This window comes from Gekko japonicus, unplaced genomic scaffold (genome assembly GCF_001447785.1).
Source record: "Gekko japonicus isolate JY-2015 unplaced genomic scaffold, Gekko_japonicus_V1.1 scaffold225, whole genome shotgun sequence".
NCBI lineage: Eukaryota > Metazoa > Chordata > Lepidosauria > Squamata > Gekkonidae > Gekko > Gekko japonicus.
In genome coordinates, this window is record NW_015174280.1 from 349,909 (window position 1) to 360,664 (window position 10,756).

The following is a 10,756-nucleotide window of genomic DNA, read 5'->3' on the forward strand; positions in this document are numbered from 1 at the left end:
TCTCTGACTCACACATTTTTCTCTTAGCTCAGGAAGGATGGCTCCAGAGCAAACTAACTGAAGCAGCAGCCAAATTGCTCACTCACAACTTTAATGCCAGTAGCTCACAAAGTAGGATTTTTGCTCACAAGACTCCACAGCTTAGAGGGAGCATTGCTTGCACCGTAATGTTTAAATGCATGGTGGTGGGGGGGGACATTGACGGACAGGTCCAAGCTGCTTAGAAACATCCTGCCTTTGTTCTTTTAAGATGGCTTTTCCAGTCCATTGGTAAGAGCGTACTTGGGGTTTTATGGAATATGTCTGAGTTTTTTGTTGTTGTTCAGTCAAACAGTCAAGTCCGACTCTTTGCAACCCCATGGACCACATCATGCCAGGCCCTCCTGTCTTCCATCGTGCTCTGGAGTTTGTTTAATTTCATGTTCATTGCATCGATAACACTGTCTAACCATCTCATCCTTTAGGGAAGGATAAAACAAGTCAGATGGGTACCCGTTGCATGCTAAATTACAGGGGCAGACATTCTCCCGCTTTGATCAGGGCAATGTAAATGTATGGGAATCTCTCTGGTAGCAAAATGTACATTTCCTGTATGCAGAAATACCACCCACCCCAAACATTTCCAGCAGGAAATGTTTCACTGGTTTCCTTAAAGTGACGCAGTTCTTGTTTTCTGCTAAAATTTTACATCTGGTGGTGTGAGATCCTGTATTACCGGCAACTTTGCCTTGCCTCTGATACAAACAAATGAAACAGGCAAAGATGGAGTCGGGCACGGTTTCAAAATCTGCATGCCAAAAATCCAGCTTGTTTCCTATGACATCGGGATGTCTTGTTTGCTTCAGAGCTCTGCGCAGACGTCTGCCACTTTGATGGTTGTAGAATGGGTAATTTGCTGTTTGGTATTCAGCTATCTCTCATTCACGGTTTGGTGTTGCTGAAACTGGGGTTATATCACTTGTTTATGTAATTTGATGCTGTGTCGGAGGATCGCCGTCAGCTATGCACAAAAAGAAGGAAATATTTTTGGAGATATTTTGCATAAGTCCACACCACCCAAGATCCTGTCTGTGTCTTTTACTTCCTGTTTGTTTTGGACCACCCTATACTGAACTGGATGGCCCAGGCTAACCCAGACTCATTAGCAGGGTCGGCCCTAGTTAGTAACTGGTTGGGAGACCACCAAGGAAGTCCAGGGTCGCTATGCAGAGGCAGGCAATGGCAAACCACCACTGTCCATCTCTTGCCCTAACGTAGATGGCCCAGACTCTTCTGATCTCGTCAGATCTTAGAAGCTAAGCAGAGTTGGCCCTGGTTAGTTCGTGGATGGGAGGCCACCAAGGGGAAAAAAGGATTGATAGGAAAGGGTGACATAAAGAGGTCTCGAAGAGGCACCACAAACATTTTCTAAGTAAAAAGATATTATTATTTTTATTTTACAAAATATACATGTTCCCAATTCAAGTTTTAGTCTCTTCGATGGCAGAACCATCCATAAGGACTCTGATCTCTTCACATGCTTTTGATCATGGCCATCACAGGGCATCAAATTAATGTAGCTATCACAGTTGGACTTGGTTTAAACTACAACTGGCTTTCAATTTATTTTTTTAAATCCTCGCTAAGTGAGGTTAGCCTCGGTTAGTAGTGGGATGGGAGACCACCAAGGTAGACCAGGGTTGCTACGCAGAGCTCGGCAATGGCCAACCACCACTGAAGCCCCGTCTCTCCCCCCAGGACTTAGCTACGGTGACCCATGCAATGATCACTTCCAGGCTTGATTACTGCAACTCGCTCTACGCAGTCTTACCCTTGAAGTTGATCCGGAAATTACAGCTGGTACAAAATGCGGTGGTACGCCTGCTGATGTCGATGCCTGTGCAGGCTCATGTTGGGCATGTGCTTTGTCACCTGCGTTGGCTGCCAGTTGAGTACTGGATCCACTTCAAGGTGTTGGTTTTGACCTTCAAAGCCTTATATGGCCTGGGACCAATCTACCTAAGGGACCACCTCTTCCCATATATGCCTCAGAGAGTGTTACACCCTGAGAGTCAACATCTCCTGGTGATCCCTGGCCGAAAGGATATCTGCCTAGTCTCAACCAGGGCCAGGACTTTTTCCACCCTGCCCCCCATCGAGACCAGGGCCCTGCGGGATCTTATTCAGTTCCGCAGGGCCTGCAAGACAGAGCTGTTCTGCCAGGCTTTTGGCTGAGGCAGTGGGCATCCACATCTGCTCCCCCCCTGAGGTTGCGGTCTCCCACCTACTGATCACCAGCCATACCTAGTTACATCAATGGGCCGGATTCTCCCTACAGCAAGCATGAGTATTGTTTTTATATGTTTTGATGCAGGGGTGTCGAACTTATTTGTTATGAGGACCGGATCTGACATAAATAAAATAAATGAGATCTTGTCGGGCCAGGCCACGTGTGTCATAAGATGTAATGCCAGGTAGCGGAGATATAAACTTCATAAAGGACACAAACACAAAGGGGTTGTTTTTTTTACACAAAATAAAAACATGCTTAAAACATTAGCATTCTTGCAATATTTTGTTTATTTAACAGTGTCTGATAACTGACGCTTCTTGCTGTGAATCATTGCATCAAAAGGTCTCTGCTGTTGCAATCCTGAGGGTGCTGTTCAGGTGTGTATCTGTAAGCAGCGGCAGAACTGGAAGAAGAAGCAGAAGACAGCCAGTTCCACTGCGGGCCTGATAGAAGCCATCCGGCGGCCTGATCCTGTCCCTGGGCCGTATGTTTGACACCCCTGTTTTAATGTGTCTTAAATTTTATTGTATTTATTGAACTGTTGTGACCCACCCTGAGCCCGGGATGGGCGGGGTATAAATGTGAAAAATAAATAAATAAATAAATGCCTCCTGCCTTGAAAACCCTACGGCATCCCCGGAAGTCAGATGATAGACTTGACGGCACTTCCCACCACTCCCACACTAGCCGTATTCTTTACCAGCAGTAATTGCCACTGATTACTTTTTAACTTTTTCTTTTGCTGCACATAAGAGGATCTGCTTTTTTACAATGACTTTTTAGCATGATACTCCCGGTTGTTCAGTTGGTATTAGTGTTCCCTCTAAGCTGACTTAGTGTGACCTAGCTCACAGTGTTTTAGCCTCCGGCTCACAGATTTTTGTCTTAGCTCAGGAAGGATGGCTCCAGAGCAAATTTAGTTATGCAGTAGCCAAATCACTTGCTCACAACTTTAATGCCAGTAGCTCACAAAGTAGAATTTTTGCTCACAAGAGTCCACAGTTTAGAGGGAGCATTGAGTGGGATTGCTGCTTAAGGTTTTTATTTCGATCATGTTCTAATGGTGGTTTTTTCAATGCTAAAAAATAAAATAAAAATTCAGTTATGCTAAAATAAATTATTTCCATCTCTCTTGCTTATGAAGGCTGGATTTGAACTCATCACCTGATGCTGATGCTGATGCATAATAAATATTTCAAAAAATTCCAAGTAAGAGTCTTATTTCTATTTGATACTTTGGGGGAGGGGGAGATTAAACAGGAATTAGAAAAATTACTTCATTTTCATTTTAGGGGGGAAAAGGATGGATAGGAAAGGGTGACATAAAGAGGTCTCGAAGAGGCACCACAAACATTTTCTAAGTAAAAAGATATTATTATTTTACAAAATATACATGTTCCCAATTCAAGTTTTAGTCTCTTCGATGGCAGAACCATCCATAAGGACTCTGATCTCTTCACATGCTTTTGATCATGGCCATCACAGGGCATCAAATTAATGTAGCTATCACAGTTGGACTTGGTTTAAACTACAACTGGCTTTCAATTTATTTTTTTAAATCCTAGCTAAAAATTGTTTAAGAGATGCTTTGGGGGGGGGGGGATAGATGGGAGATTTCTTTGATTCTTTGGTATCCCAAAGAGATAAAAGCTTGAAAGAATTATAACCACTTTTTGTTTCCTTTGAAGAACTGGGTTATATTTGCTGAAAGCACAATTCTGTTTGCGCACGTCAGATGGATTTGCTTTGGACTCTCTTCCTCTCTTTAAAAACCGTGTCGCTCAAAACGGTTATGGGCGTTGCCGCTCTTGTTTTAGAAAAAACCCCCCCCCCCCCGCTTCATGTCCCAGATTTGAACTTCAACATTCTCTTTAATCTTCGCCTGGGGCGGGGAGAGACTTATTAGAAACGTTCAGAGACAACGGGATCTTCTCCTGGGGTGAACAGATCTTTCTTGCATGCATTTTGGCCAGAAGGGAAGGAACAAGTCACACTTTCCTGATTTCAGCCTCTCCCATAATGCTAGAGCTCGGGCGGGGGTGGGGCAACTAAGTCGATGGCCAATAGGTATGGGACAGAAAAAAAGGAAACAAGTCTTTATTCAACAAATGATTAAACTGTGCAATTCACTGCCAGTGGAGGTACTGACAACCACGAAGTAGTGATGGCCATCCAATTCCAGCAGGTCATAATTCATCCCCTCCGACTGAAGGCATACCATTCCCGCCTTCACCAAAGCAACTGGGCAAAAAAACCCGGAGGCTGGTGAGCTGTGGCACAGGGGCCAACCGAGCCAGTCCATTTTCTCTCCATTTTTCACTGGCAAGTGGGCTGTCGAAATGAAAATCAGAACAGTGGCAGGATGAGGGGTCAGGCTGGGTCGCCATGTGGGTCTGTCTGTAGCGGCAGAAAAGAGCAAGAGTCCAGTAGCCCCTTAAAGACAAACAAATTACGTGGCAGGGGAGGAGCCAGTTTGGTGTAGTGGTTAAGTGCGCAGACTCTAATCTGGGAGAACTGGGTTTCTCTCCTCCATTTGCAGCTGCTGGATGACCTTGGGCAAGCCATAGTTCTGTCAGAGCTGTTCTTGAAAAAGAGCAGTTTCTGTCAGAGCTCTCTCAGCCCCACCTACCTCACAGGGTGTCTGTTGTGGGGATGGGAAGGGAAAGGAGTTTGTAAGCCGCTCTAAGACTCCTTTGGGTAGTGAAGGGCGGGGTATAAATCCAATCTCCTCCTCCTCCTCCTCCTCTTCTTCTTCATCTTCTTCTTCTTCTTGATGAACAAAATATGTGGCAGGGGAGGAGCTTTCATGAGCCACTGCTCATGATGCAGTGATTACTTATTTATTACATTTTATTTTGGACCAGCCTCCCCTGAAGCAACTGGGCTCAGGGTGGCGCACAACCTGACATCATATAAACATTGCTAAAAACAGATTAAAAGCAATAAAACATAGCAGTATCAAAAGATGACGTTAACATTTTCTGATGCTATCACTGGCCTCGCAGGGAGGCAGGGGATGGGAGTGCCAGAAAGGATGAAGCTGTCACTGTTCTCAACCAAACACCTGGTGGAACATCTCTGCTAGAATATGATTCCATCTGTCCTAATTATTGGAAAGTGGAGTGATTTCAGATGTGGAATAACATTAGCAAGCAAATGACAATAGCAGGGGAATGACAATAGCAGGCCTGATTGGATTAGGTCTGATATGCAGAGGGATAGCAGGTGTGGAGAAATCAGCCTTGGTAAGGAGACAGGAAACCTAGGTCTCAATTCAGTCCAGGAGGATGCTTTGTCTTGAGCTTCATTATCAGTTGCAATTCAGCAGTCTCTCTCCAGTCTCCCTTTGAAATTCCTTTGTAAGACAACTGCTACTCTTAGGTCAACAACTAAGTGTCGTGGAAGGTTATAATGTCCCCCCACTATTTTTTGAATGTTGTGGTTCCTAATGCCAGACTTACGTCCATTAATTCTTTGTCAAAAGGACTGGCCTGTTTGTCCAAAGTAGAGGGTGGAAGAGCACTCTTGACACATGATGGCATAAATCACACTAGAGGATGAGCAGGAATATGAACCTGAGATGATACGGCTGATGTTGCTGAGTCCACTGATGGTGTTGCTAGTGTTTGCTTTCTGCTTCGGGGATTTTGGCATTTCTTTTTGAGACTGTAATGATTCTCAAGTAAAAGCTTTAACTTGCAACCAGCAATGTGGAGCAGCAATGCATTTCTGTGCTTGTAACTGAACCTAGGAGGAGAATTGACAACCTCCAGGTGGGGTCTGGAGATCTCCCGGAATTACAACTGATCTCTGGGCTACAGAGATCAGTTCCCCTGCATAAAATGGCTGCTTCGGGGGACAAACTCTCTGACATCCAGGGTCATTTCCTGCAGGAGCACACAGGAGCGGAGCTCCAGCAGCAAAGAGCCCAGGAGGCGGGCACATGCAACAAGCCCCACCCCCTGCTCCCAGCAGCCCTCAGTCAGAGCAAGAAGCAGCCAGGTAAGTTGCAGAGTCCCCCCCCCGCCCCCCGGTCCAAAACAGTCCAGTGGCACCTTTAAGACCAAGTTTTATTCAGGTACAAGCTCTCCCTCCTCTGTGAGGACAGATCTGCACGTTCCCCCCCCCCAAAGCTAGCAATCCAAAACAGTCCAGTGGAGCCTGAGCGGTGGGTGTTGCCTTCTGACACACTTCCGGTGATGCTAGGCGGTGTGGCATATGTAAATAAGTTATGCTAATGAGTTATGCTAATGAAGGAGCTGCGGTGGCTCAAGTGGTTAAGACACTGAACTGCAGGCTGTGGTAGGTCAGTAGTTCAGCAGTTCGAGACCCGGGTGCCGCAAGACGGAGTGAGCTCCTGTCTCTAGTTCCAGCTCCTGCCAACCTAGCAGTTCGAAAGCAAGAAGTAGATAAATAGGTACCACTTCGGTGGGAAACGTCTTTGGACAGCGCTGGCTCTTCGGCTTTGAAACGGATACCCCCCCTTTGCTTCACGGGCATCTGCGCATGCCCTATCCTCCCTGTGTATAATCTGCTCTCATGCATTCCTGTCTGTAAACGCTAGGCAACGCTTATCTGCAAGATTAACAGGTGTGTGGGGAGAGCTGCTTTGCTAACTGTATAATGAACTGTACCATGTGAAGCTGTAATTGTTTAGGTTTTAGGGAACGTTGCTTCTCAGGCTTTTGAGCACGTAACCTGAAGTCTGCCCGCTCGGCGGGAATGGAGTTTATTGGTTATTGCCCTGTTTGAATGTATTACATTATTCCTTGCCCACCTTGGCCCAGGCATTCTGGACAGTGAACTTGTTCCTGCTCTATCATGGCTTTAATAAAATACTACTTTGCTTAAACGTGTATTGGATTAATCGCTGTGAGGGGGACCGGACATATCTGAGCGTGTACCAATCCCAATTCTTATTAATTACTACTTATCAACTCTTGAAGGAAATATTCCATGTTGACTCTCTAATAACAGAACCCAAGGTCTTCACATTGTATTAGCTGGATTCTAGAAACCAAACATAAAGTCTCCACTGCTAATTGCTACCAGCCACAATTACCAGCCACAACTTTATGTTTGGCTTCCAGAATCCAGCTAATTTTGTTATTAGAGAGTCAACATGGGATGTTTTCTTCAAGAGTTGATAAATAGTAATTGATAAAGATTGAGATTGCTACACGCTCAGTTGAAGCAAATATTGTGAAACAAATTGTTTACATTGTGCAGTATTCGTTAGCGCATGAGCGATAATAGAAGAAAATTTTCTACAGAATTACTGCAGTAAATGTTTTTGCAACTTATCTTTATTGACTTCATTATTTTTGTCACAGATGTTGTTTTTGGTATTCCACCAGCTGGAGATTGGCAACCCTAAGGCCATCAGTTGTAAGCAAGTCACTTATTTGGCCTCTGTACAATGTAGCCACCAGTTACAACACTTTTGCTCTGGTGCCGATCCACTAAGAAAGCCATTAGGCTTTTGTGGTATCCTCGTTAACCGAGGAGACAAAGTTGTCTTTCGACAGGGCCTCACCTTTTTTGCCAGCCAATTTAGCTCAAAACGCACATGGCGTGAGGAGATTTCTGAATTTCATTTCATCAACCAGGAGTCACCATCTTCTTTCCTATTTCCTTCTTTTCCTAATTATAAACCACGAGAGAGACTTCCTCAGGCCTTTTGTTTGTGTTGCCTTCTAGTTATCACAGACCCCTTGTGGGTGCTTTTGTTAGGCCTTTTGGACTTTGGTGTCTGTCTGGGGCCGAACTGCTGGAAACGTTCTCATCGCAAAGTCCCGCTCCCAAAAGGGAAAAATTCAAACCGTTCCTCATTAGGTTTTTGTGGTTCAAAAAGACGATATGTCACTACCCCAGCAGGGAAAAAAAGAGCCAAGGGAGAATTGCCTCCGTTAATGGGGCTAGACTCAAATAGCTGACTGGTTTGGGTGAAGGACATTCACTTCAGTTGTTTATTTCGAGAGGGAAATGGCGTACTCCCAGCTCTTGTATGAAAATAAGATAATAGGTCAGGCTGTCAAGGCTCAGCAGCAAGTAAATCTCCAAACACGTTTCCTTAGAAGCGTTATGCTTTATTAGGTTACAAAACTGGTACCATATCCACAGGATTATTGTTAGGAATGACCATGGGGCGGAAACACCCTTACATATAGCAGGATGAGGCAAATGGCTAAGCAAATGATCAGCAAGCAAGCCAGGATCATAGAAGGGAACAAGCAAAACATGGCAGCTAACTGACATCCTGCCCCCTCAAAAACACATCAACCACCTCCCACAGCAGACAGGTGACCTCCCGGTTTCTCTGGGAACCGGTCGTGGAACTTCCGCAGGAGTTTAGGGGCCTGCACATCTTTACCAGACACCCACCCCCGATGCTGAGGACCCCAATGTACCCATTCCACCAGTAAAACAATTGTCCACGTGGAGCCTGACCACGTGTTTGAGGAATGCTTTGACCAACATCCGCTCCATCGGTACACTGGGGAAAGGAATGAAATGAGCCTGCTTGGAGAATAAAACCACGACCACCCAGATCACCGTCATGGATTTGCTTGGGGGGGGGGGGTAAATCTGTGATGAAATCCATGGAGATTACCTCCCACAGTCTATTTGGCATTGGCAATGGCTTCAGTAATCCAGGGGGTTTCACCTTTCTGGGTTTACACATGATGCACATTTGGCAGGAGTGTACATACAAGGATAAATCCTTGCGCATGTGTGGCCACCAGAAGGTGCGTTGTAGGACGTCCGAGGCATCCGTTTGCAGCACAAACTTTTTAGTTTCATTTGTGTGCGCAAGAATGGGTTCAGTGGTAAAAAGGGCTTTCAGTTTATCAAACACCTCCTGGCATTCCAGGGTCCACAGTAGCTTAGCCCCCGGCTTAGTAGCCTCTGGACCCTTCCCCGTTGTTTTCCATAAGTCGGTGAGGGGTAAGCTCACCTGGGCAACGTTCGGCAAGAAAATTCTATGGAAATTAGCAAACCCTAAGAAACTTTGGAGTTGCCGGCGAGTTCTGGGGGCCTCCCACCCCAAAACGTCTTTTACTTTCCCCCGGTCCATTTCTATGCCATGAGGGGAGATGTGATAGCCCAGGAAATCAATTTCTGTTGTATGGAATTCGCATTTTGGCAGTTTGGCAAATAGTTTGTGCTTGTGCAACTTTTTGAGGACCTCTCTCACCAACTGCACATGAGAGGTCTTATCGGGGGAGTAAAGCAAAATGTCGTCCAAGTACACAAGCACCCCGTTAAACAGGTGCTCATGCAACACTTCATTTATTAAATTCATGAAGACCCCCAGAACCCTCTGGAGACCAAATGGCATCACCAGGTATTTGAACTGTCCCAGAGGGGTATTGAAAGCAGTCTTAAATTCATCCCCTTCCATTATGCGCACCCGAAAGTAAGCGTCACGCAAATCAAGCTTGGAAAAGATCTTCCCCTTAGCCACTTCAGTTAGGAGATCCTTGATTAACGGCATAGGGTAAGCATTTGTAGAGGAGACAGCATTCAACCCCCGGTAGTCGGTACACAGCCGCAAACCCCCATTCTTCTTTTTCCGGAAGAGAATGGGGGCTGCGTACAGGGAAGAAGCTGGCCAGATGAAATCTTGAGGAGGAGGAGGGGGGCATTGGTGGAGGTGACAGAGATCAGTTCCCCTGGAGAAAACATCCACTTTGGAATACGGACTTTGGAATATGGACTCTATCACATTATATCCTTCTAAGGTCCCTCCCCTCCCAATATTCAGTCCTCCCCAGTCTCCATCCCAAAAACCTCCTAACCCAGAGCTGGCAGACATACCTGTCAAGCTAAAGTGTACTGAATAATTCCCTGATGAAAGTTAGATTTTCAAGTGTCTGGGCCACAAATACAGATTGGAAACACACAGCTCAGGAACAGGAGGCATAAGCCTTCCACACCTAGGGCTGTCAACCTCCTGGTGGTGCTTGGAGGTCTCCCAGAGTTACAACTACTCCCCAGGCAACAGAAATCAATTCCCCTGGAGAAAAGGGCCATTTCAGAGAGGGACTCTGTTGTGTATGTGGACCGCCACCAGCGGTCTGCAGCTAAAATTAGGCGCTTGGTTCCCAAACACAAAGGGAACCTAGGATCCTAGACCACCTTGTGTCCACCAATAGGCCCTCTGGTGGGAAATTCAAGTCCTCCAATGGGACCCTGGGTGTGCCGGGTGGAGTGTATATCATTGGCCCTTGCATGGCCGGTCTTCCTTGTCTTGTGTGTGAAGTACAATAAACGCGTCTGAACGCATGTCGTAGTCCGAGTCTCCATGCGGTGAACCCAGTACTTTACAGACTCTATGGCATTGTACCCTGCTGATGTCCCTCCCCTCCACAAACCTCATTGTCTCCAGGCTCCATCCCCAAATCTCCAGGCCTTTCTCAACCCAGAGTTGTCAACCATAGGGATTTGAAGGTGGGTCTCATCACACTGGCCTGGCTTGGT